This window comes from Caretta caretta, chromosome 1 (genome assembly GCF_965140235.1).
Source record: "Caretta caretta isolate rCarCar2 chromosome 1, rCarCar1.hap1, whole genome shotgun sequence".
NCBI classification, from domain to species: Eukaryota; Metazoa; Chordata; order Testudines; family Cheloniidae; genus Caretta; species Caretta caretta.
Genome location: NC_134206.1, coordinates 4,200,946 through 4,223,057, shown reverse-complemented (window position 1 = coordinate 4,223,057; position 22,112 = coordinate 4,200,946). Strand labels below are relative to the sequence as shown.

At 46.0% G+C, this 22,112-nt stretch overlaps 1 pseudogene; it reads right to left on the bottom strand.

Moving 5' to 3' along the window:
• Positions 1-19,119: 19,119 nt before the first annotated feature.
• Positions 19,120-21,545, bottom strand: LOC142071069 (olfactory receptor 52E2-like; annotated as a pseudogene).
• Positions 21,546-22,112: the final 567 nt, after the last annotated feature.

Genomic DNA, 22,112 nt, shown 5'->3' with positions numbered 1-22,112 from the left:
CTGATAGGATGTAATATTACTGATCCCAGAGTGTGACTGATACTAAGTAAGGCACCTGTTATTCAAAACGATCTTGCTCAGTGTCTGGCTATCAATATCAAATCCTGACGCCGCAAAGCTACCAGTGTACCACAGAGCAACACAACCAACGGGTCAGAGAAGCCGTTCCTGTTTCCTGCCCAGTGAAATTTACCAAAGGGTGACAACCAGCAGTATGGGTAACCTCTAACATGAATGAACAGTACTGTGCAGTAACTCATTACGTTTATAAATAGGGACATTTATATAGAGAGGCCACATCTGTAATGGCATTACTCCAAATTTCTGTTTTACTTCTCACACACATAGCACTGTGGAACACACTGTAATAATGCCAAATAATGAAATAATAATAAAGTATTTCAGAACACTCAAGCTACTGCCAATAGTAACACAGTGGTAACCGTAATTGCCCTAATAGGAATTTGCCACAAGGGCCAAACCTCACCACCCAGACTGGAAACGGATTGTTGTTTAGATATAAATTGCTCTCATATATACACATACTTTCTATGCACACATACCCATAGGTATCATAGAAATATACACACCATATCTATATTATCCAGACATATTAATTCTCTAAAATTGCCCCCAAAGCTCAATCATAAACCTACATTCCTCAGTGCCAGTTGTGTGCGCAGAGCTGGGACAGCACACAGCCAAACATCTAACCACAGTGACCAGGGTGCTAATGAGACAGATAGAAGGATACCGGAAGGGTTCCAAGGTTCAAGTCAAGAACCATCTGGGCAGAACTTCACCAGCACGGCAGCTTGAACTGTTTTGTATTGTCAGAAAGACCAAAGGATTTACCTCGTAAATTGAAACTACAAATGGACTAGAAATCATTTAGACAAATTCTTGTTTTTAAGATCAGTTCCTTGTCTCTGACTGAGCCCTGAGCACTAACTTTAATGCAGAAACAAACAACTCACCAAAATCCTGGTCAACAGAGAGAGGAAATCTCCTTCCAGTTACAGGAAGGTAGAGCCCTGAGAATCAGTCTAGGAATTTCACATCTCCCACTCGGCATGCTGGACAGCATCCTTTATGATTCTCCTGTACAGTCCCTGAGGACTCTCTGGTAGGCCAAGAGTCCCGGCGAATTCCCTGAGCTCTCTAAAGAGCGGAAAATAGACCCTGGAAAAAATTATCCTGAAAGACTCTCGAGGGAGTGAAGAAATGATATACGGACACCAGGAGCTCAGATTATCAGAGCAAACTGAATCTTGCAGACCGTTCAGCCTAGCAATTGAAGATGGCTTTCTTTTCTGTGTGTAGCCTCTGAAATGGGGCTTCTCCACTCACTCTGTGATTCCTTCACCACTTGGAAGTCCAGAATCACCAGGAATTCACTGAGATTCCCAAATCTGTTGCCCAGGGGACATTTTTATTTTATTATTTTATTTTACATAGGCGTGCCCTGCTGGGGCGAGAACAAACTGGTAAAGGAAGCAAACAACTGCTATGTCTGGATCTTTTCTTCTGGTTACAGTCCCTCCCCTGTGCTTGCATCACAGAAGCCTGGGGGCCTAATTTGCACTCCAGAGAGTCTGAGTGTTATGGGATGTCAGCTATGGGGGGCCATCTGGGAGCCGTGCAAACTATTGTGCCCCTCGAATCACCCAACTGGGCTGCTTTGCTGGTGATACAGCCTCTCCAGGCCCTATTGTTACCCAACATGACAGCAGAGGGACCACACACCCAAACTGAGCTTCCTGAGTCTTACCTAAGCCACCCAAGTGCAGACAATGGACGTCAGCCAATTTCCCAACTCATGAGACTCACAACCCCCACTGGAATATAAACACACATTTATACTGTCTTGCACTGCACAGGGATCTGTACGATGTGAGCTCATTAATAGAGTTTGCCCTCCCCTTGATGGGGGAAGAATATGCAACAAGTCTGTGTTAATCAAGCTGAGATTTTCTCCAGACACTAAAGGGCACACTGATTTAGATAAACGAAAAAATAAGTGTAACTACAAAAATATGGATTTTAATCGACTAAAACTGATTATAATGAGTTCAAAACAGATATCTAGCAAATAAAAAACACCGCAGACTAAGCCTAAAATACTTGATAGATTTGATATGAATTAGCAGTTTTTCATCCTGGCTGATGGTACAAGCAGTCCACCGGGTTTCCATATGCAGGCTAGAAATGGTTTAAGCCTCGGACCAGCACTTCCCCCATTTCAGTCTTTTTTTCTCGGGTGACAAGTATCAGAGGGGTAGCTATGTTAGTCTGTATCCACAAAAACAATGAGGAGTCCGGTGGCACCTTAAAGACTAACAGATTTATTTGGGCATAAGCTTTAGTGGATAAAAAAACTCTACTTCTTCAGATACAACTTGCCACAAAAGCTTATGCCCAAATGCATCTGTTAGTCTTTAAGGTGCCACCAAACTCCTCATTGTCTTTCTCTGATGTTTCCAGGAGTTCTCTTGTGTGGGGAGTGAGGCCACTAGATGATGTCACACTCAACCTTATATACATTAAACATATGGAGGAAATTCTTTGTTACAAAAAACAGTTCCCTGTCTAGTTTATGGAAAAATACAGGTACCCATAATGGAGTTCCTTGTCATGTGGTCTGGTCACATGCCTTTGGATGCCCTGCTGAGTTAAAGCAGCCATTATCCAAAGGCTATCTGAAGTGACAATCAGAGGAGAGGCAAACACAAGGAATTTGCCTGGGGGGAGTTACCACAGAGTTTTTTGCCTTTCAGATTTCTGTGAGCAGTAAATACAACATATGAAGAGGATTTTAGAAGGAAGACAATATGGATAGTGAATGATCAGCTGTTGTGACCTGCAAAGGATGTGCCATGTTTGTCTTTCTCCCAGAGGGTAGAAGCGACTTTGTCTGTATGAAGTGCAAGCTGGTCTCCATATCGGAAGAGAAGGTTAAAGTACTAGAGACCCAAGTATCAACCCTGCATTGCATCGGAGAAAATGAAGACTTTCTTCATTTGGTTCTGCAGGCACAGCATGCTGAAGAATCAGAGAGGGCAGCACAGAAGCGGGAAGAAAATTGGCAACATGTGACCTCCAGAAGAAGAAAGAGGAGAACTCATGTACCCCCAATGCCCACACAGGTCAGAAACTGTTTTCAGGCTTTCTGTACGGGTACTATGTTAAAGAACGGTTTGTCCAGTAGAAAGAGAGTCTGAAACAAGACCTTGCACTAGAGGCCCAGAGCTAAGTCTTCAACCTGAGCAAGAGCTGTGGCTAGAAGCAAGCACTGCTCACAGGTGCAGCATAGCTCAGCCAACCTCTCGGTCAGACTGTGTGTGTGGAAAAGTCCAGCCACTGGCAGGAAAAGAGCTGAGGCTGAAAAAATAAACACATCTAGGATAGAATCGTGGACTCCTGTACGTAGCATTAGGAGCTCCGGGACATGAAGCACTGAGACATCCTGACACCAGAGAGATAACTAGAACCTTCTGACCTCCAAGGTATCGTGACACAATGAACAGAGATATTTTGGTTATACCACCCCAGACATGGAGATGGGTAGGCTTCGGTGACATCACAGGGTGGTACATGACATTGTCAGAGGGTGAGGAGCACAAGCGTCAGGGGGGCAGTACAAACCCTGCTCCCAGTATGGTGTAAATAACAGAGTACAATAAAACAGCTTGTTCAGCCCAGGGGATGCTGACAGGTCCACTCAGTGTTCCCGCCATTCCATTGTATTGGAGTGCTCATATTTGAAGGGTCCTCTAAGATATAGGATGCTCCTCGTTGTGCTTCACAAAAATAAACTGGGGCTCGGGTGCCTTCATTGCTTATCTAATCCGTGGTTGTGTTAATATCTTTGATCACAGTGTTGTCTCAGTTACATGCAGAAACTGAAACATCACACACACAAGGGTATTCACACAGCCAAACAACATTGGTCAGTGCTATCAAAAAACACTGGTGACAGTTTGGAGGAGCCGTCTGTGTGAAGGGATCAGAAGGAGACCCCATCGACTGGAAGGCATGGGATGCATTGTTCCAGGGATGCGGGTTCCACGACCATCACTCCCAAGAAGAGTCGACACTTGGTGGTCATGGACCCAAAACTGGACGCAATACTCTGGATGTGGCCTCACTAGTGCTGAATAGAGGGGAATAATCACTTCCCTCGATCTGCTGGCAATTCTCATTCTAATGCAGCCCAATATGCCATTAGCCTTCTTGACAACAAGGGCACACCGCACTGAGGATGGAAAAATCCCAGGCACTGCTACAGGCTGGGGATTGATTAGCTAAGCAGCAGTTCTGAAGAAAAGGACCTGGGGATTACAGTGGACAAGAAGCTGTATATAAGTCAGCAGTGTGCAACTCACCCCTGGGCTCAGAGTGTCAGCCGGCTGTTGTTACGTGCTGAAGTCTGGAATGTCGTTGCCTCGGTAACACGGTTCAGGCTGCTCAGTGCTTCTGTCCTCGGAGCTCCAGTGTTATCAGTATTCACAGGTAAGGCAACCTGCTAATTCAGCAGACCTCAATGCTATTCATAAAAAAACAACAACACCAGAACATTTCCATGACAAAGGCACCCAACCAGCTTTATTACTGTTGAGGCATAGTCCTGTCACCCTCACTGTGAGTCAAATGCGGAAATGAGCTTATGAAATTCCTTTTTCCGGGTGGTAATTGTGGGGGGCTGATGTTACAGTTTACCAGACAGGTCTCATGTCTGACAAAGTGCAAACACAGGGTATGGGGGCCTATCTCTGTCTGGTGAGCTGCTGGCAGAAGGTGCAGCACAGGGAACCCTAAAACAGAGAGCTTGCAGGTGTTCCACTTATAGAATATAACCAAGTGCTCAAAAACAACTCCTGTAAGGCAGGAAAAGGACATGGCAGAGGTAAACATAAAGAGGAACAGAGAGTTTAGGGTAATTAGAGGATAATTACTGGCCCAAGACCAAGAGAAGAACTGCTCACCAAGGTAGGGGGAGGGCTAATGCTTACAATAAAGGGGAAATGCACAGAAAACACAGAGTTCACTCCCTGGGATGTGTGGGGGGGGTGGGGAGGGAGTGAAGGAGTAATACAGCTATGCTTCTGCAGGGTGTAGTTGATCTCCTGTTACAATAAACCAAGCCGTATGGCCATTGGTCGTGTCTGAAGACAAGGGATGCCCCTACATTTGGCATCACAAACAGGATTCAGAGATAGATCAGTGGCTGATCACTGCTGTTTACCATGGACCATTGTAAGTTCAATGAACCATTTAGATGTAGTCAGGAGCTGGTGGTGGGGATTTTGGAATCCCTGGGGTAAGTGTCCTTTTGGATAAAAGGACATGGGAGAATCAGGGCCCATTCCAGGTATGAGGGTCCACCCCAATGAGATTTTAGGGGACCCAAAGGGATGGGGGTGGCTGAGTAGCCTACCCTCTTTGGTAAATGGTTAGCAGAACGCGGTCCATATCCATGGGGACAGGACACCTTCAAAAAGGAAACAGACATGGGAAGAGCCTTGGGACTGGCCTGTGGTTTGGCGCTGGGTGGATACGGTCCTGAGATCAAACACACCCTCCGTTAAAAAAGAAGGGGGTGGAAGTTCAGGCATTGGTTAAGAAAATAAAGGTCCTCTGGGAGGTGGCCCGAGAGGCAGTCGTGTGGGTGAAAGATTCTCTTCTTCTCCTCCTTCTTCTCAGTCCACTGTTTTCTACCCTCCCCACTTCACCCATGTTTTCTGACATTTAACGAAGGGTGCTTTGGATACTTCTGTAAAATATTTTGGATCACTTGAAGATTACTTGTTCTGTTCATTTCCTCTGGGGCACTGGCCACTGTCAGAAGACAGGATAGTGGGCTACATGGACCTTTGGTGGGACTCAGTATGGCCATTCTTACTTAAGTTCTTATGTAGAACAGTCTCTAACCTAGTAGCTTTGTCCACCTTCTGAAATATAAAAATGTCTCCAACATATTCCAAGAAACTTGTTGGATGATCTGGGCCCTGCTATGTTATTTTCCCAACAGATGTCACAGTAGATGAAGTTCCCCATAACTACGCAGTCTGTGCTTTGGATGGTTTTGTTAGTTGTTTAAAAAAATCTTCATCCACCTCTTCTTCCTGGTTAGGTGGTCTGCAGTGGACCCCTACCATGACATCAACCTTGACTTTAGACCTTTTATCTTACCCGGAGACATTCAGCAAGTCTGCCTCCTATCTCCATCTCAACCTCAGTCCAAGTATGTACATTTTTCTTACTATATAAGACAACACCTCCTCCCTATTTTCCCTGCTTGTCCTTCCTGAGCAAGCTGTACCCTGTGATACCAATATTCCAGTCATGTGTATTATCCCACCAAGTCTCTCTGATGCCAAGTCTCTCAGTGGTTCTCAAACTTTTGTACTGGAATTCTCCCCCTAATTCTGTCTTGCCTCTCCATTATCCCTGTTATAACAGCCCATGGTCCCCACAGATTCTGATCCTTCTGCCAGTTTGCCATTTTTTTGACTTACCACCTCTGCTAGGGAGGGATGGGAGCAGACTGCAGCTCCCTCGGTTTGTATGGTGCTGTCAAGGCTGATTCACCACTCTGGCACTTCAAGTGCAGAAGGTGGGGGCCCGCAAGGACTCTAAAAATTAGTATTTGCCACTCCAGGCTTGTATTACACTGTCAAGGTTACAGCTTTTTTCAGACCTTGGATTGGTAGCTGCTGCCACCACCCAAGTGCAGAGCCCCTTTTGAGAGCCCAGGAAGGGGCACTTGGGAATTCCTTCCTGTGGGGTACCCTCAAGCCTTTTCATGACCCATCCAGGGAAGAGCTGAGAAAGGAAAAGAAAAAAGAAAATTGCTGTTGCCACCAGCTAACTAACAAGCATGTGCACAACCCTCTTAAGACACAGAAATCCAATCATGTTCTTAAAAAAGGTAAATTTTATTTAAAAAAGAAGAAAGAAAATACATCTGGAAACTCAGGTTGTTGCTAGATTTTAGAAGAATAACTGCAGGAATTAAGCACCTAGAATAGCTTTTCTGGGGTCCAGATTAAAGGTTACCAATCAAAACAAAAGCACCTATGGTTAGCACAGAGGAGTCCACAAGCCATAAAGAAATAAAAAGTGATAAACCTAATTGCATCTTCCTAGACATTTCCGTATCTACTTACATATCTGAGGTTTTAAATGAGTATTTTCTAGGTATGATACTGACGATTTTTCATACCTGGCCTCAAGTCTCTTACAGTGTAGCTGCTGCCTCTTTCTCTCTAGCCGAGAGAACAATAATCAGACAAAGCGAGGGGGGGGATGCACAATTTTAAAAAAAGTTCTGGCCTTCCCATTGGCTCTTTTGGCCAGGTGCCCACTCACTTCATAGCGGTGAGACTTTTTAACCCTTTACAGGCAAGGCAATCAGGGTACAGCTGCTAAGGAGGATTCTGTAGCTAACTGAATGGTTGGGTGATCATAAAAGGGAGCTACCCTCCCCCCGTCATTTATCACAGGTGCTAACCTGTGTGGAGCCAGGTGTGTGCTCCCCTACCTACCAACACTGCCGGGGAGAAAGAGCAAGCCCTTTCCTGAGCAAGTATGGGGCTCTTAGGGGACAATAGTGCAGGCCCCACTGCAACCTAGATAGCCAGGAGGCTCCAAGTGCTCAGCTAGGACACATAGACCTGCTGGAACGTGCACCCCTCATCCTTCCCCCCACCAACCTCAGCCACACATCTGAGAGATCTGATTGGGAGCCTCTTCCAGCCCAGCCCCACTCCAGGAATGACTGTAATGCAGTGGGCCCTCTGTCCTGGGAGAGTGGGGAGCCCTGTGCACCCCTGCTTCCATTGGAGGAGTTATCTGGATGAGTGTCTGCCTGCTCAAGCTGGCGCATGGGTTCACTCTTTCCAGTGCTACATGTCTATTGTCTGGCTGCCTGCCTGCCTGCCTCTGTAAGCCCAGCTGGCCCTTGGTTGGCAGATCAGATCAGGTGGGAGGTATCAAACAGTGCCCCCTTTAGGACGTCACCCTGGGTCTTCACCTGGACTGTCCATGACACACATTGCGTTTGACCCCCAGTCTCACTGTGATCTCTTAGGACTGCACTGGGCAGCACAGCATGGGGAGGAGGTGGCCAGCCCTCTGTGAAGGAAGAAGTTGGTTCGGGACTATTTAGAAAAACTGGACGTACACAAGTCCATGGGGCCGGATGCGTGGCATCCGAGAGTGCTAAAGGAATTGGCGGATGTGATTTCAGAGCCATTAGCCATTATCTTTGAAAACTCATGGCGATCGGGGGAAGTCCCGGAAGACTGGAAAAAGGCTAATGTAGTGCCCATCTTTAAAAAAGGGAAGAAGAATGATCCTGGGAACTACGGGCAGGTCAGCCTTACCTCAGTCCCCGGAAAAATCATGGAGCAGGTCCTCAAGGAATCAATTCTGAAGCACTTAGATGAGAGGAAAGTGATCAGGAACAGCCAGCATGGATTCACCAAGGTGAAAGTCATGCCTGACTAATTTAATGGCCTTCTATGCCGAGATAACTGGTTCTGTGGATGAAGGGAAAGCAGTGGATGTGTTATTCCTCGACTTTAGCAAAGCTTTTGACACGGTCTCCCACAGTATTCTTGTCAGCAAGTTAAAGAAGTATGGGCTGGATGGATGCACTAGAAGGTGGGTAGAAAGTTGGCTAGATTGTCGGGCTCAACGGGTAGTGATCAATGGCTCCATGTCTAGTTGGCAGCCGGTATCTAGCGGAGTGCCCCAAGGGTCAGTCCTGGGGCCGGTTTTATTCAATATGTTCATTAATGATCTGGAGGATGGTGTGGATTGCACCCTCAGCAAGTTTGCGGAAGACACTAAACTGGGAGGAGTGGTAGATACGCTGGAGGATAGGGATAGAATATAGAGGGCCCTAGACAAATTGGAGGATTGGGCCAAAAGAAATCTGATGAGGTTCAACAAGGACAAGTGCAGAGTCTTGCACTCAGGACGGAAGAATCCAATGAACGACTGCAGACTAGGGACCAAATGGCTAGGCAGCAGTTCTGCAGAGAAGGACCTAGGGGTGACAGTGGACGAAAAGCTGGATATGAGTCAACAGTGTGCCTTGTTGCCAAGAAGGCCAATGGCATTTTGGGGTGTATAAGTAGGGGCATTGCCAGCAGATCGAGGGACGTGATCATTCCCCTCTATTCGACATAGGTGAGGCCTCATCTGGAGTACTGTGTCCAGTTTTGGGACTCACACTACAAGAAGGAAGTGGAGAAATTGGAAAGAGTCAAGCGAAGGGCAACAAAAATGATTAGGGGTCTGGAACACATGACTTATGAGGAGAGGCTGAGGGAACTGGGATTGTTTAGTCTACGGAAGAGAAGAATGAGGGGGGATTTGATAGCTGCTGTTAACTACCTGAAAGGTGGATCCAAGGAGGATGGATCTAGACTATTCTCAGTGAGAGCAGATGACAGGACAAGGAGTAGTTGCAGGACAAGGTCTCAAGTTGCAGTGGGGGAAGTTTAGGTTGGATATTAGGAAAAACTTTTTCACTAGGATGGTGGTGAAGCACTGGAATGTGATACCTACGGAGGTGGTGGAATCTCCTTCCTTAGAAGTTTTTAAGGTCAGACTTGACAAAGCCCTGGCTGTGATGATTTAATTGGGGTTGGTCCTGCTCTGGGCAGGGGGTTGGACTAGATGGCCTCCAGAGGTCCCTTCCAACTCTGTTATTCTATGATTCTATGAAGGGATAGGGGGCCCACACTCTGGGGCACTCTCTCTGCACCAGCACTTCCCTGACCTGCTGATCACTTCATGACATTCATTTATTAAACAGCAATGGTAAGAAAAATAAGGAACAAATGGAAAATGTTCAGGGAAACAAGGATCTCACTCTATGGGCAAGGGAAACACCAAAACCACACATCTCTGGGATGCAAGAAAAGTTCATAGTCTGTTCCTCACACATCCCAGGCCTCTCTCCCAGCCCTGGATGCGCTGTGCTGATACCATGGGTAAAACACTTGCTCTGTGGGTGGCCACAGGCCCTAAAGGTCTAGGTGGCAGACACCTTCCCCACAGCATCACCCTCCCCCTGCATCGGGTTCACAGCCCCCTCTCTGAGTCCAGCCTTCAAAGCACTCCTGTCTAGCAACCTCTCCCTGTGCTGGGCCCTCTGCCCATGGCCCCACCTTGCTTCCCCCACCCACCACTCATCACCCTCGGCTGCTGTGTTACTTGTGCCAGGGCCGACACCCACTGTCCTGACTCTGGCCCCGCAGCTGCGTGCTGTAGCTCAGCCCTGATTCCTCACAGGAGTAGCTGCTCTGTGCTGCCCCAGCTCCTGTCTCTGGTCTGCTTCAGCCTCTGCCTCAGTGCTCCTCTGCTGCCTCTGGCATATCTCTGGGCTTGTGGTTGCCAGATTTCTACTGCATTAATGGCCCAAACTCACTTAAAAACTAACGCTAAAGAAGCCCAATCTATTTACTGAAACAAAGGAGTGGGTTTTTATATTAACACAGTGGTCTATACATCAAGTAGCAAATGAATTTTTTCTTTGATAGATAGTAGAGATCTGATTTTCAAAAAACAAACAACCAACCAACCAAAAAACCCCACAAGCCCCAGCAGGAGTTCACTCACATTAGCAACAAAGTGAGATGAAAATCAAATTAACATTCAAAACCCTAGTACTGGTACTTGTCTCCCGACTGAGGGTGGGCAGATGTTTGAAACCAAAAATGGTGAATGACAGTGTTAAAAATAACCGAGATGTAGCTCAAAACGTATGTATTGCAAAAACAACAATAACAGTATGAGATTATTTATTTCTAAGGCATTGAATCATGGTCGCCAATGTCCATATTTTGAGTTGAATTAGTTTGTTTCTGTTAGCCTCTAAAAGGCAACATTTCATCTCTGCCATCTTTGTCAGAAGTAGAATATTTCTCCTGCTGGTTATACATCAGTAGTGACACGTGCAATCATTTCTTTCATTGATGTAAACTCTTCAGAACAGATTTTGTATCTTTGCATCTATGTCATGACATGAAGAATGTTTTTTTAAAGTTTCTTTTGCATCTTGTTGTGAACTTTTGTTTTTATCCAGTTCATCTGAGAAAACAGTCTTTCTGCTTCCCCACTGCTAAAAGGTCGTGACAGCAAAGAAAGAGAAAACAAGCCAAGTTCGCTAAAGTCTTTCTCCTCAGTGGCATCAGTGTGTTCGAGATCTTCAACCCAAAACAGCTAAACTTGGTTGTCCTGTTTCACAAACTCCAACATCAAATCTCAACACCTATTTTTGGTGTCTTTGACCACAGAAATGACCAGTGTGTATTATAAAAATTCCATCTGAAAAGCAACTCCAAAATCATCCGTGCAAGACGCTACATTTTGATTTAGTTGGGGATGATTTGGGAATGGTTTAGTTGGGCTTGGTCTTGCTTTGAGCAGGGGGCTGCATAGATGGCATTCTGAGGTCTCTTCCAACCCTAATCTTCTATGATTCTATGATTCTAAGTTATTTGTCTCAAAGGCGATATCACTGTTTAACACAACAGTCCCATTGTGAAAAACAGTTTCAAAACTCTCAACAACAAACTCCAGTAGAATGTTCTCAATTCCTGCAGTAGATTCTTGTATTAGCACTTTCCAAATGAAACATTTGGTTTATCATCCAGGCTTCCTAAAAGATTGGATATAGAAAAATCAGGTACATTTTGTGCACGTATGATAAAGACGTTCAGCCCTGTAGTTTCTTTTTTTGACTTTGGCTTCTGTTTGCCAAAACTGATCCAGAACCCTGTTCACACAGGGACTAATGGAAAGCCACCTTGTGTCAGAAAGTTTCAGTATATTTTAGTGGTCTGGAAGTCAGGGGAAGGCTGCTTTGCAACCAGGGAACACTAACAGGGAGTTTCGAGAGGGAGTTCTCCGGGGGAAGGAGGTGCACATATGGGACCCTTGGGGTAAGTGGCTGTCTGTAGTGTGTGTTTGTGTTTGGGGGTTACTTGCTGTGTGCTGAGCTTCTGTTTGTTTGTTTGTTTGTTTGTTTGTTTGTTTGTTTGTTTGTTTGTTTGTTTGTTTGTTTGAAGGACTGTGTTCTGTGGCCGGCAGTTGGAAGCTGTGAGCTTCTAAACAAGGTTTGAAATCTAGATATCTCTGTTCATTGTCTGAGCCTTAGTCAGGGGGAGGGACTATCAAGAAGGCCAGGGCTTTATAAAGTAGTGAGCAAGTGACCAGGGAGCTTTGTGACCAGGGATCGCTAACAGGGAGTTTTAAGAGGGAGTTTGGAAGGGAAGTGGAAAGCGGGTGAGGTACACATGCCATTTTTTAAAATTTCTTGATTGAAACAAAAACCCTATCATTAACCTAGGTAGCTGTAGGAGAAAATGCAAGCAGAGGCCCAGAAGCAGAGGGGAGCTACCCTGTTGCGCTCAGAGTAGCATGTATGATTACCTGCACTGTGGGCGGGTGGCATATCTGTCCATTTGGTGCAAGGAGCTCCTGGCCCTCAGAGACCACATATGGTCTTTGGAGGCCAGGGTGGAGGAACTGGAGGAGCTAAGGGAGGCAGAGAGGTATGTTCATGAGGCTTTCCGGGACACTGTTGATTTGTCTCACGTCTGGTCAGACAGCCCCTGCGCTGTTAAGGAGGATGAAAGGCCCAGAGAAGGAGAACAGTCAACGAGAACAGAGGGAAATCTTCCCATAGTTGGGACCCTCCTTCTAGATGATGTTGGGGTATCCTCTCACATTGAGGTTACCTCTCCAGCGGAGGGAACTCCAGTCATGAGGAAAAGGCAGGTGTTAATAATGGGAGATTCAATCATTAGAAACATAGGTAGTGTTCTTGTCCATCCTCCCCGTGGAAGGAAAAGGCCTGGGTAGGGACCGTCGAATCGTGGAAGTCAACGAATGGCTACGCAGGTGGTGTCGGAGAGAAGGCTTTGGATTCTTTGACCATGGGATGGTCTTCCATGAAGGAGGAGTGCTGGGCAGAGAAAGGCTCCACCTTACGAAGAGAGGGAAGAGCATCTTTGCGAGCAGGCTGGCTAACCTAGTGAGGAGGGCTTTAAACTAGGTTCAACGGGAGAAGGAGACCAAAGCCCTGAGGTAAGTGGGCAAGCGGGATACCGGAAGGAAGCACAGGCAGGAATGTCTCTGAGGGGAGGGCTCCTGCCTTATACTGAGAATGAGGGGCGATCAGAAGGTTATCTCAAGTGCTTATATACGAATGCACAAAGCCTTGGAAACAAGCAGGGAGAACTGGAGGTCCTGGTGATGTCAAGGAATTATGATGTGATTGGAATAACAGAGACTTGGTGGGATAACTCACATGACTGGAGTACTGTCATGGATGGTTCTAAACTGTTCAGGAAGGACAGGCAGGGCAGAAAAGGTGGGGGAGTAGCACTGTATGTAAGGCAGCAGTATGACTGCTCAGAGCTCCAGTATGAAACTGCAGAAAAACCTGAGTGTCTCTGGATTAAGTTTAGAAGTGTGAGCAACAAGACTGATGTAGTGGTGGGAATCTGCTATAGACCACCAGACCAGGGGGATGAGGTGAATGAGGCTTTCTTCCGGCAGCTCGCAGAAGCTACTAGATCGCACACCCTGGTTCTCATGGGTGACTTTAATTTTCCTGATATCTGCTGGGAGAGCAATACAGCGGTGCATAGACAATCCAGGAAGTTTTTGGAAAGCGTAGGGGACAATTTCCTGGTGCAAGTGCTAGAGGAGCCAACTGAGGGGGGGGGGGAGCTTTTCTTGACCTGCTGCTCACAAAACAGAAAGAATTAGGCGGGGAAGCAAAAGTGGAGGGGAATCTGGGAGGTAGTGACCATGAGTTGGTTGAGTTCAGGATCCTGACACAGGGAAGAAAGGTAAGCAGCAGGATACGGACCCTGGACTTCAGGAAAGCAGACTTCAACTCCCTCAGGGAACAGATGGGTAGGATCCTCTGGGGGACTAACATGAAGGGGAAAGGAGTCCAGGAGAGCTGGCTGTATTTCAAGGAATCCCTGTTGAGGTTACAGGGACAAACCATCCCGATGTGTCGAAAGAATAGTAAATATAGCAGGCGACCAACTTGGCTTAACAGTGAAATCCTAGCGGATCTTAAACATAAAAAAGAAGCTTACAAGAAGTGGAAGGTTGGACATATGACCAGGGAAGAGTATAAAAATATTGCTCGGGCATGTAGGAATGAAATCAGGAGGGCCAAATCGCACCTGGAGCTGCAGCTAGCGAGAGATGTCAAGAGTAACAAGAAGGGTTTCTTCAGGTATGTTGGCAACAAGAAGAAAGCCAAGGAAAGTGTGGGCCCCTTACTGAATGAGGGAGGCAACCTAGTGACAGAGGATGTGGAAAAAGTTAATATGCTCAATGCTTTTTTTGCCTCTGTCTTCACGAACAAGGTCAGCTCCCAGACTGCTGCGCTGGGCATCAGAACATGGGGAATAGATGGCCAGCCCGCTGTGGAGAAAGAGGTGGTTAGGGACTATTTAGAAAAGCTGGACGTGCACAAGTCCATGGGCCCGGACGAGTTGCATCCGAGAGTGCTAAAGGAATTGGCGGCTGTGATTGCAGAGCCATTGGCCATTATCTTTGAAAACTCGTGGAGAACGGGGGAAGTCCCGGATGACTGGAAAAAGGCTAATGTAGTGCCAATCTTTAAAAAAGGGAAGAAGGAGGATCCTGGGAACTACAGGCAGGTCAGCCTCACCTCAGTCACCGGAAAAATCATGAAGCAGGTCCTCAAAGAATCAATCCTGAAGCACTTCATGAGAGGAAAGTGATCAGGAACAGTCAGCATGGATTCACCAAGGGAAGGTCATGCCTGACTAATCTAATCGCCTTCTATGATGAGATTACTGGTTCTGTGCATGAAGGGAAAGCAGTGGATGTATTGTATCTTGACTTTAGCAAAGCTTTTGACACGGTCTCCCACAGTATTCTTGTCAGCAAATTAAAGAAGTATGGGCTGGATGAATGCACTGTAAGGTGGGTAGAAAGTTGGCTAGATTGTTGGGCTCAACGGGTAGTGATCAATGGCTCCATGTCTAGTTGGCAGCCGGTGTCAATTGGAGTGCCCCAGGGGTCGGTCCTGGGCCCGGTTTTGTTCAATATCTTCATAAATGATCTGGAGGATGGTGTGGATTGCACTCTCAGCAAATTTGCGGATGATACTAAACTGGGAGGAGTGGTAGATATGGTGGAGGACAGGGATAGGATACAGAGGGACCTAGACAAATTGGAGGATTGGGCCAAAAGAAATCTGATGAGGTTCAATAAGGATAAGTGCAGGGTCCTGCACTTAGGACGGAAGAACCCAATGCACAGATACAGACAAGGGACCGAATGGCTAGGCAGCAGTTCTGCGGAAAAGGACCTAGGGGTGACAGTGGACGAGAAGCTGGATATGAGTCAGCAGTGTGCCCTTGTTGCCAAGAAGGCCAATGGCATTTTGGGATGTATAAGTAGGGGCATAGCGAGCAAATCGAGGGACGTGATCGTCCCCCTCTGTTCGACATTGGTGAGGCCTCATCTGGAGTACTGTGACCAGTTTTGGGCCCCACACTACAAGAACGATGTGGATAAATTGAAGAGAGTCCAGCAAAGGGCAACAAAAATAATTAGGGGTCTGGAACACATGACTTATGAGGAGAGGCTGAGGGAACTGGGGATATTTAGTGTGCGGAAGAGAAGAATGAGGGGGGATTTGATAGCTGCTTTCAACTACCTGAAAGGGGGTTCCAAAGAGGATGGCTCTAGACTGTTCTCAATGGTAGCAGATGACAGAACGAGGAGCAATGGTCTGAAGTTGCAGTGGGGGAGATTTAGGTTGGATATTAGGAAAACCTTTTTCACTAGGAGGGTGGTGAAACACTGGAATGCGTTACCTAGGGAGGTGGATGGGTCATTACACAAAGTAAAACTATTTCCCCATGTTTATCCCCCCTCCACCCCCCACTGTTTGTTCCTCATACATTCTTGTCAACTGCTGGAAATGGCCCATCTTGATTATCACTACAGAAGTTTTTTTTTTTCTCTCCTGCTGGCAATAGCTCACCTTAAATGATCACTCTTTTTACAGTGTGTATGGTAACACCAATTGTTTCATGTTCTCTGTGTATATAAATCTCCCCACTGTATTTTCCACTGAATGAATCCAATGAAGTGAGCTGTAGCTCACGAAAGTTTATGCTCAAATAAATTTGTTAGTCTCTTAGATAGCTGGGTTTGTGATAACTGGGAGAACCGTATGGTGACTTGCTTGCCTGGTGCGAAGGTTGCGGATCTCTCGAGGCATCTAGATAGACTTATGTGTAGTGCTTGGAAGGAGCCGGTGGTCATGTTACATGTAGGTACCAATGAAGTAGGGAAGGGTAGGATGGAGGGGGATAAAGTATGGGCCAGATCAGACAAGAAACATTCACATAAAGAATCTGACACATCAGAAAAGTACAGACAAATAAGCAGTGACAAGTTTTTAAAGTGCTTGTACACAAATGCCAGAAGTCTAAATAATAAGATGGATGAATTAGAGTACCTCGTGTAAAAGGAGAATATTGATATAATAGGCATCACAGAAACCTGGTGGAGTGAGGACGATCAACAGGACACAATCATTCCGGGGTACAAAATATATTGGAAGGACAGAACAGGTCATGTCGGGGGCGGGGGGGGGGGGGAAGGGGAAGGGGAGAAGGAGTGGCACTATATGTGAAAAAAAATGTAGAATCAAATGAAATAAAAATCTTCAATGAATCCACATGTTCCATAGAATCTCTATGGATAGTAATTCCAAGCTCTAATAATAGATCCCTATTGTTATATTCTTATCGACCACCTGACCAGGACAGTGATAGTGACAATGAACTGCTGAAGGTGACTAGAGAGGCTATCAAAATACAAAACTCTACAATAGTGGGGGATTTCAATTATCCCCATATTGACTGGGAACATGTCACCTCAGGAAGAAATGTAAAGACAAAATGTCTCGATACTTTAAATGACTGCTTCTTGGAGCTGCTGGTACAGGAACCCACAAGGGGAGAAGCAACTCTCGATCAAGTCCTGATTGGAGCACAGGATATGGTCCAAGAGGTAACTGTAACAGGAGCGCTTGGAAAGAATGACCATAATATAATAACTTTTATGATTCCCGTGGTGGGAAGAACATCCCAACAGCCCAACAATGTGGCATTTAAGTTCAGAAAGGGGAACTGCAAAAATAAGGAGGTTAGTTAAACAGAAATTAAAAGGTACAGTGACTAGAGTAAAATTCCTGCAAGCTGCATGGACACTTTTCAAAGACACCATAATAGAGGCTCAACTTAAATGTATACCCCAAATTAAAAAAAACACCGTAAAAGAACTAAAAAAGAGCCACCGTAAAGAAGCAGTGAGAGATAAAAAGGCATCTTTTAAAAAGTGGAAGTCAAATCCTAGTGAGGTAAATAGAAAGGAGCATAAACAACTGACAAATGAAATGTAAAAATGTAATAAGAAAAGCGAAAATGGAGTTTGAAGAACAGCTAGCCAAAAACTCAAAAGGTAATCACAAAATGTTTTTTAAGTACATCAGAAGCAGGAAGCCTGCTAAACAACCAGTGGGGCCCCTGGACAATCAAGATACAAAAGGAGCACTTAAAGACAATAAAGTCTTCATGGAGAAATTAAATGAATTCTTTGCTTCAGTCTTCATGGCTGAGGGTGTTAGGGAGATTCTCAAACCTGAGTGGTCTTTTGTAGCTGACAAATCTGAGTAATTGTCACAGATTCCTGTTCCCCAGGGGTTAGTCCTGGGACTAATCCTATTCAGCTTATTCATAAATGATCTGGAGACATGGGTAAACAGTGAGGTGGCAAAGTTTGCAGATGATGCTAAACTGCTCAAGACAGTTAAGACCAAAGCAGACTGTGAAGAACTTCAAAAAGATCTCACAAAACTAACTGATTGGGCAACAAAATGGCAAATGAAATTTAATGTGGATAAATGTAAAGTAATGCACATTGGAAAAAAATAACCCCAACTATACTTACAATATGATGGGGGCTAATTTATTTACAACTAATCAGGAGAAAGATCTTGGAGTCATTGCTGATAGTTCTCTGAAGACGTGCACGCAGTCTGCACCAGCAGTCAAAAAAGCAAATTAGATGTTAGGAATTATTAAAAAAGGGATAGAGAATAAGACAGATAATATCTTATTGCCCTTAGATAAATCCATGGTATGCCCACATCTTGAATACTGCATACAAATATGATCCCCTCATCTCAAAAAAGTTATACTGGCATTAGAGAAGGTTCAGAAAAGGGCAACTAAAATGATTAGGGGTTTGGAACGGGTCCCATATGAGGAGAAATTAAAGAGGCTAGGACTTTTCAGCTTGGAAAAGAGGAGACTAAGGGGGATATGATAGAGGTCTATAAAATCATGAGTTGTGTGGAGAAAGTGAATAAGGAAAATGTATGTACTTGTTCCCATTATATAAGAATTAGGGGCCACCAAGTTAAATTAATGGGCAGCAGGTTTAAAACAAATAAAAGGAAGTTCTTCTTCACTCAGCGCACAATCAACCTGTGGAACTCCTTGCCTGAGGAGGTTGTGAAGACTAGGACTATAACAGGGTTTAAAAGAGAACCGGATAAATTCATGGAGGTTAACTCTATTAATGGCTATTATACAGAATAGGTAAGGAATGGTGTCCCTAGCCTCTGTTTGTCAGAGTGTGGCGATGGATGGCAGGAGAGAGATCACTTGATCATTACCTGTCAGGTTTCCTTCCTCTGGGGCACCGGGCATTGGCCACTGTGGGTAAATAGGATACTGGGCTGGATGGACCTTTGGTCAGACCCAAGAGTAGCAGGGTGTGTAGGGTGGGGGCTGATGGGTGAAGCTGAAAGAAATCAGGCGATGGTCAGAGAGTGGGAACTCAGCAATGGCCAAAACACTGCTTGGTCATGGAGTTATAAGACCTTAGGTATGAGGAAGTTCTCAGACTGTGAACTCCCACAATGTTGAGCTCAGCCAACGTGGAATCAGATTATCTTTGACTGATGAGGAGATATCCTTCCTCCTCTTGTCATGCAGGTTTAAAGTCAGTGGTACCCAGTGATCACTTTCTGCAGGTGTATTTGCCCACTTTGTCATGAAGCTCCTTGCTTTTGACCCCGTAAATGTTAGGGTTGAGCATGGGAGGGACGATGAAATACAGGTTGGCCAGGATGATGTGAATGTGGGGAGCAATGCCCTGACCAAACTGCTGTGTCAGAATGGAGAAGAGGGAGGGAGTATAAGATGTCAGCATCGCACAGATGTGGGCTGTGCAGGTTTTGAGGGCTTTCAGGTGGGCTTTCTTGGAGGAGATTCTGAGGATGATCCTGATGATCAGACCATAGGATAAGGCAATGAGTGTCAGGTCTAACCAGATGACTACAAATGCTGTCACTGAGCTGTACATCCTGTTGACTGTGATGTCCCCACATGACATCTTTGCCACAGTCAAGTGCGTGCAGTACGTGTGGGGGATAATGTGGTTGGCATAGAATGGCAGCCGCCTCAAGAATAGGGGCTCGGGTTGAACGAAGAGTACAGCTCTTGTCAAACCCACTAGCCCTAGCTTAGCTATTTGTGCATTGGTGAGGATGGTGGTGTATCTCAGAAGATCACATATGGCAATCTAGCAATCAAAGGCCATTGTCACAAGAATGTCTGAGTGCATAACAGCAATCGTGTGAAGGAAGAACATCTGGGTGAGACAACCATCCATTGTAATTCCTTTCAAACTGAACCAAAATATAAGCAGTGCTTTAGGCACTACATGCCAATGTCTGTGAGTGCCAGCATGCAGAGCAGCAGGTACATCGGCTTGTACAGGGTCTGCTCTTTGCCTACAACAAACAGAACCATGAAATTTCCCAACAGGGTGATAATGTAGAAGGTAAAGAAAGGGATGGACATCCAGGCGTTAGCAGCTTCCAGTCCAGGGATGCCTGCGAGAATGAATATTGAAGAGTCAGAAAGGGTGAGGTTGAAAGCTGCCATGAGGTGGTTGATACATTGATTGGGCTCATAAAAGGTCAAGGTGCCTGTGAAGGGAGAAAAGCTGAGTAAGGGGGGGTTACATGCTTTATAACAAATACTACAGTAAATATTTTATAGTTATTAACAATCTAAGCAGCGGGTGATCAGTGTGTTGCCAACATTTGCAGATGGCACCAGAATATTTAGATCATAGTCAAGTCCAAAGAAGGCCTCAGATGGCACTAAACAAGCCAAGTCATTGGGTAATATGATGGCAGATGAACTTCGATGTTAATAACTGCGATGTGTATTCCCATTGGAAGGAAAAACTTGAATGCCTCAATTTCCTAACAAGGTTCTAGTTTAACTGCATGAGCTCAGGACAGAGAACTGGGCGTCATGGTGTACAGCTCTGTGAAATCCTACTTACACTGCAAACCAAGAGAGAAACTGAGAAAAACATTGGGATCCAGGAAGAGTTGGATGGGGAATCCTACAAAAAATACAGTGCCATGAGAACAGTCAGTCAGTGTTTCACCCTCCTCTGGACTTCTCTGTGTAGTACTGGGCACCCTTCTCACATGGGATATTGCAGAACCAGTGGGGATTCAGGGAATGGCAGTGAGGATCAAGGACTTGGGGAAACTCTCATATGGACAGAGGTTGAAAAGACTGGGATTGTTATCTTACAAAGGAGATGAATAAGAGGGGACATGAGAAAAGTCTATAAATTACTGATAGTAGAGAGTACATAACACAATATCAAGAGGACATTCAATTAAACTGAAATGGGGCAAATTCAAAACACCTAACATTTGGAATTAGCCCGAGAAACTCATTTGCTCACAAGGTTGCATTTACGAGGAGACTATCCCGTTACAATCATTTAGCTAAATAAATATTTTGGAAAACCTATATGGATATGGTCACGTGTTTCAGGGCACAAGCCAATCTCTAGCTGTTAGGAATTAGGTGACCCCCTCAGGATGGTCAGGTCATACCTGCATTCACCTGCTGCTGGGTTTCTACACCTTCTTCTGCAGCATCTAGGGCTGTCACTGTGAGAGGGAGGACACTGGACCAAATGGACGATAAGTCTGATCCACAGTAAGATTCCAACGTTGGAAAAGAGCCAACTCTTCCTCATGGAAACAGACATTATGCTCCTGGGCTTTCACTTTGTGCTCAACATAATGGGCATGAGGGCCACAAGGGTCTTGGTATTTAAGGCTACAGGCCTCAGAGCCATCCCGTCCATAGGATAGGTTGGAGCAGTCACCCCGAGCCCCACACTTTGGGTGGCCCTGCTCCTCCACCCTGCCCCCACTTCAGGGGGATGCATCGGGGTCATGGCGGCATTGCGCTGGGCAGCAGTGCTACCAGCCTGGTCTGGCCAACCACGGCTTGTCTGCCCCACCCACGCTTTAGGGGACAGTTAGGGGCCAGGGCGGTGCAGGGCCAGGGGATAACAGCACTGCTACTGGCCCAGCCCTGCTTTGGCCCACCAGCTCTGGGCATCGCTCGGGGGAGGAGAGCGGGTGAGGGCTAACTGGCAGGGCTGGAACAGGGCCAGAGCAAGGACGGGAAGTGGCAGGTGTTTGGCAGGGGTTTGGGGGAAGAGGTGGAGTGGGGTGGGGGCTTCTCCCAGGCTCCGCAACCCTGCAGGAACTGCCCCGACAAGCCTGCACTTCTGTTCTATCCTTTTTTTTTTTTGGTGAGAGGCCGCCTCAGTTCGCCTCATGATAAGGCCAGCCCTGCATGAACAGATCAATAAACTTGCACTGCTCATCTTGAGCAGTGCAAGATGGTATATTCCTGAGGTACTGTGCTGGGGGAATCTGGCTGTGTAATTTGTAAGTGGCTCTGAAAGCATTCATGCAATCCAGCGAGGTGTGAACCTTCACATTTGGTTGTGCTGTGTGATAACAGCTCCTGGAGGGGTTTCCTGGTATTCAATAGCAAAGCATTGTGAGAGACAGCCCAGGCTGGAGACTTAAGGGGGCACAGCCATCCCACAGTCTCAGGCTGTACCCTGTGGATCCCACCACAATAAGTTCGTTGTTAACTGAGAAGTTTAAGCAGCGA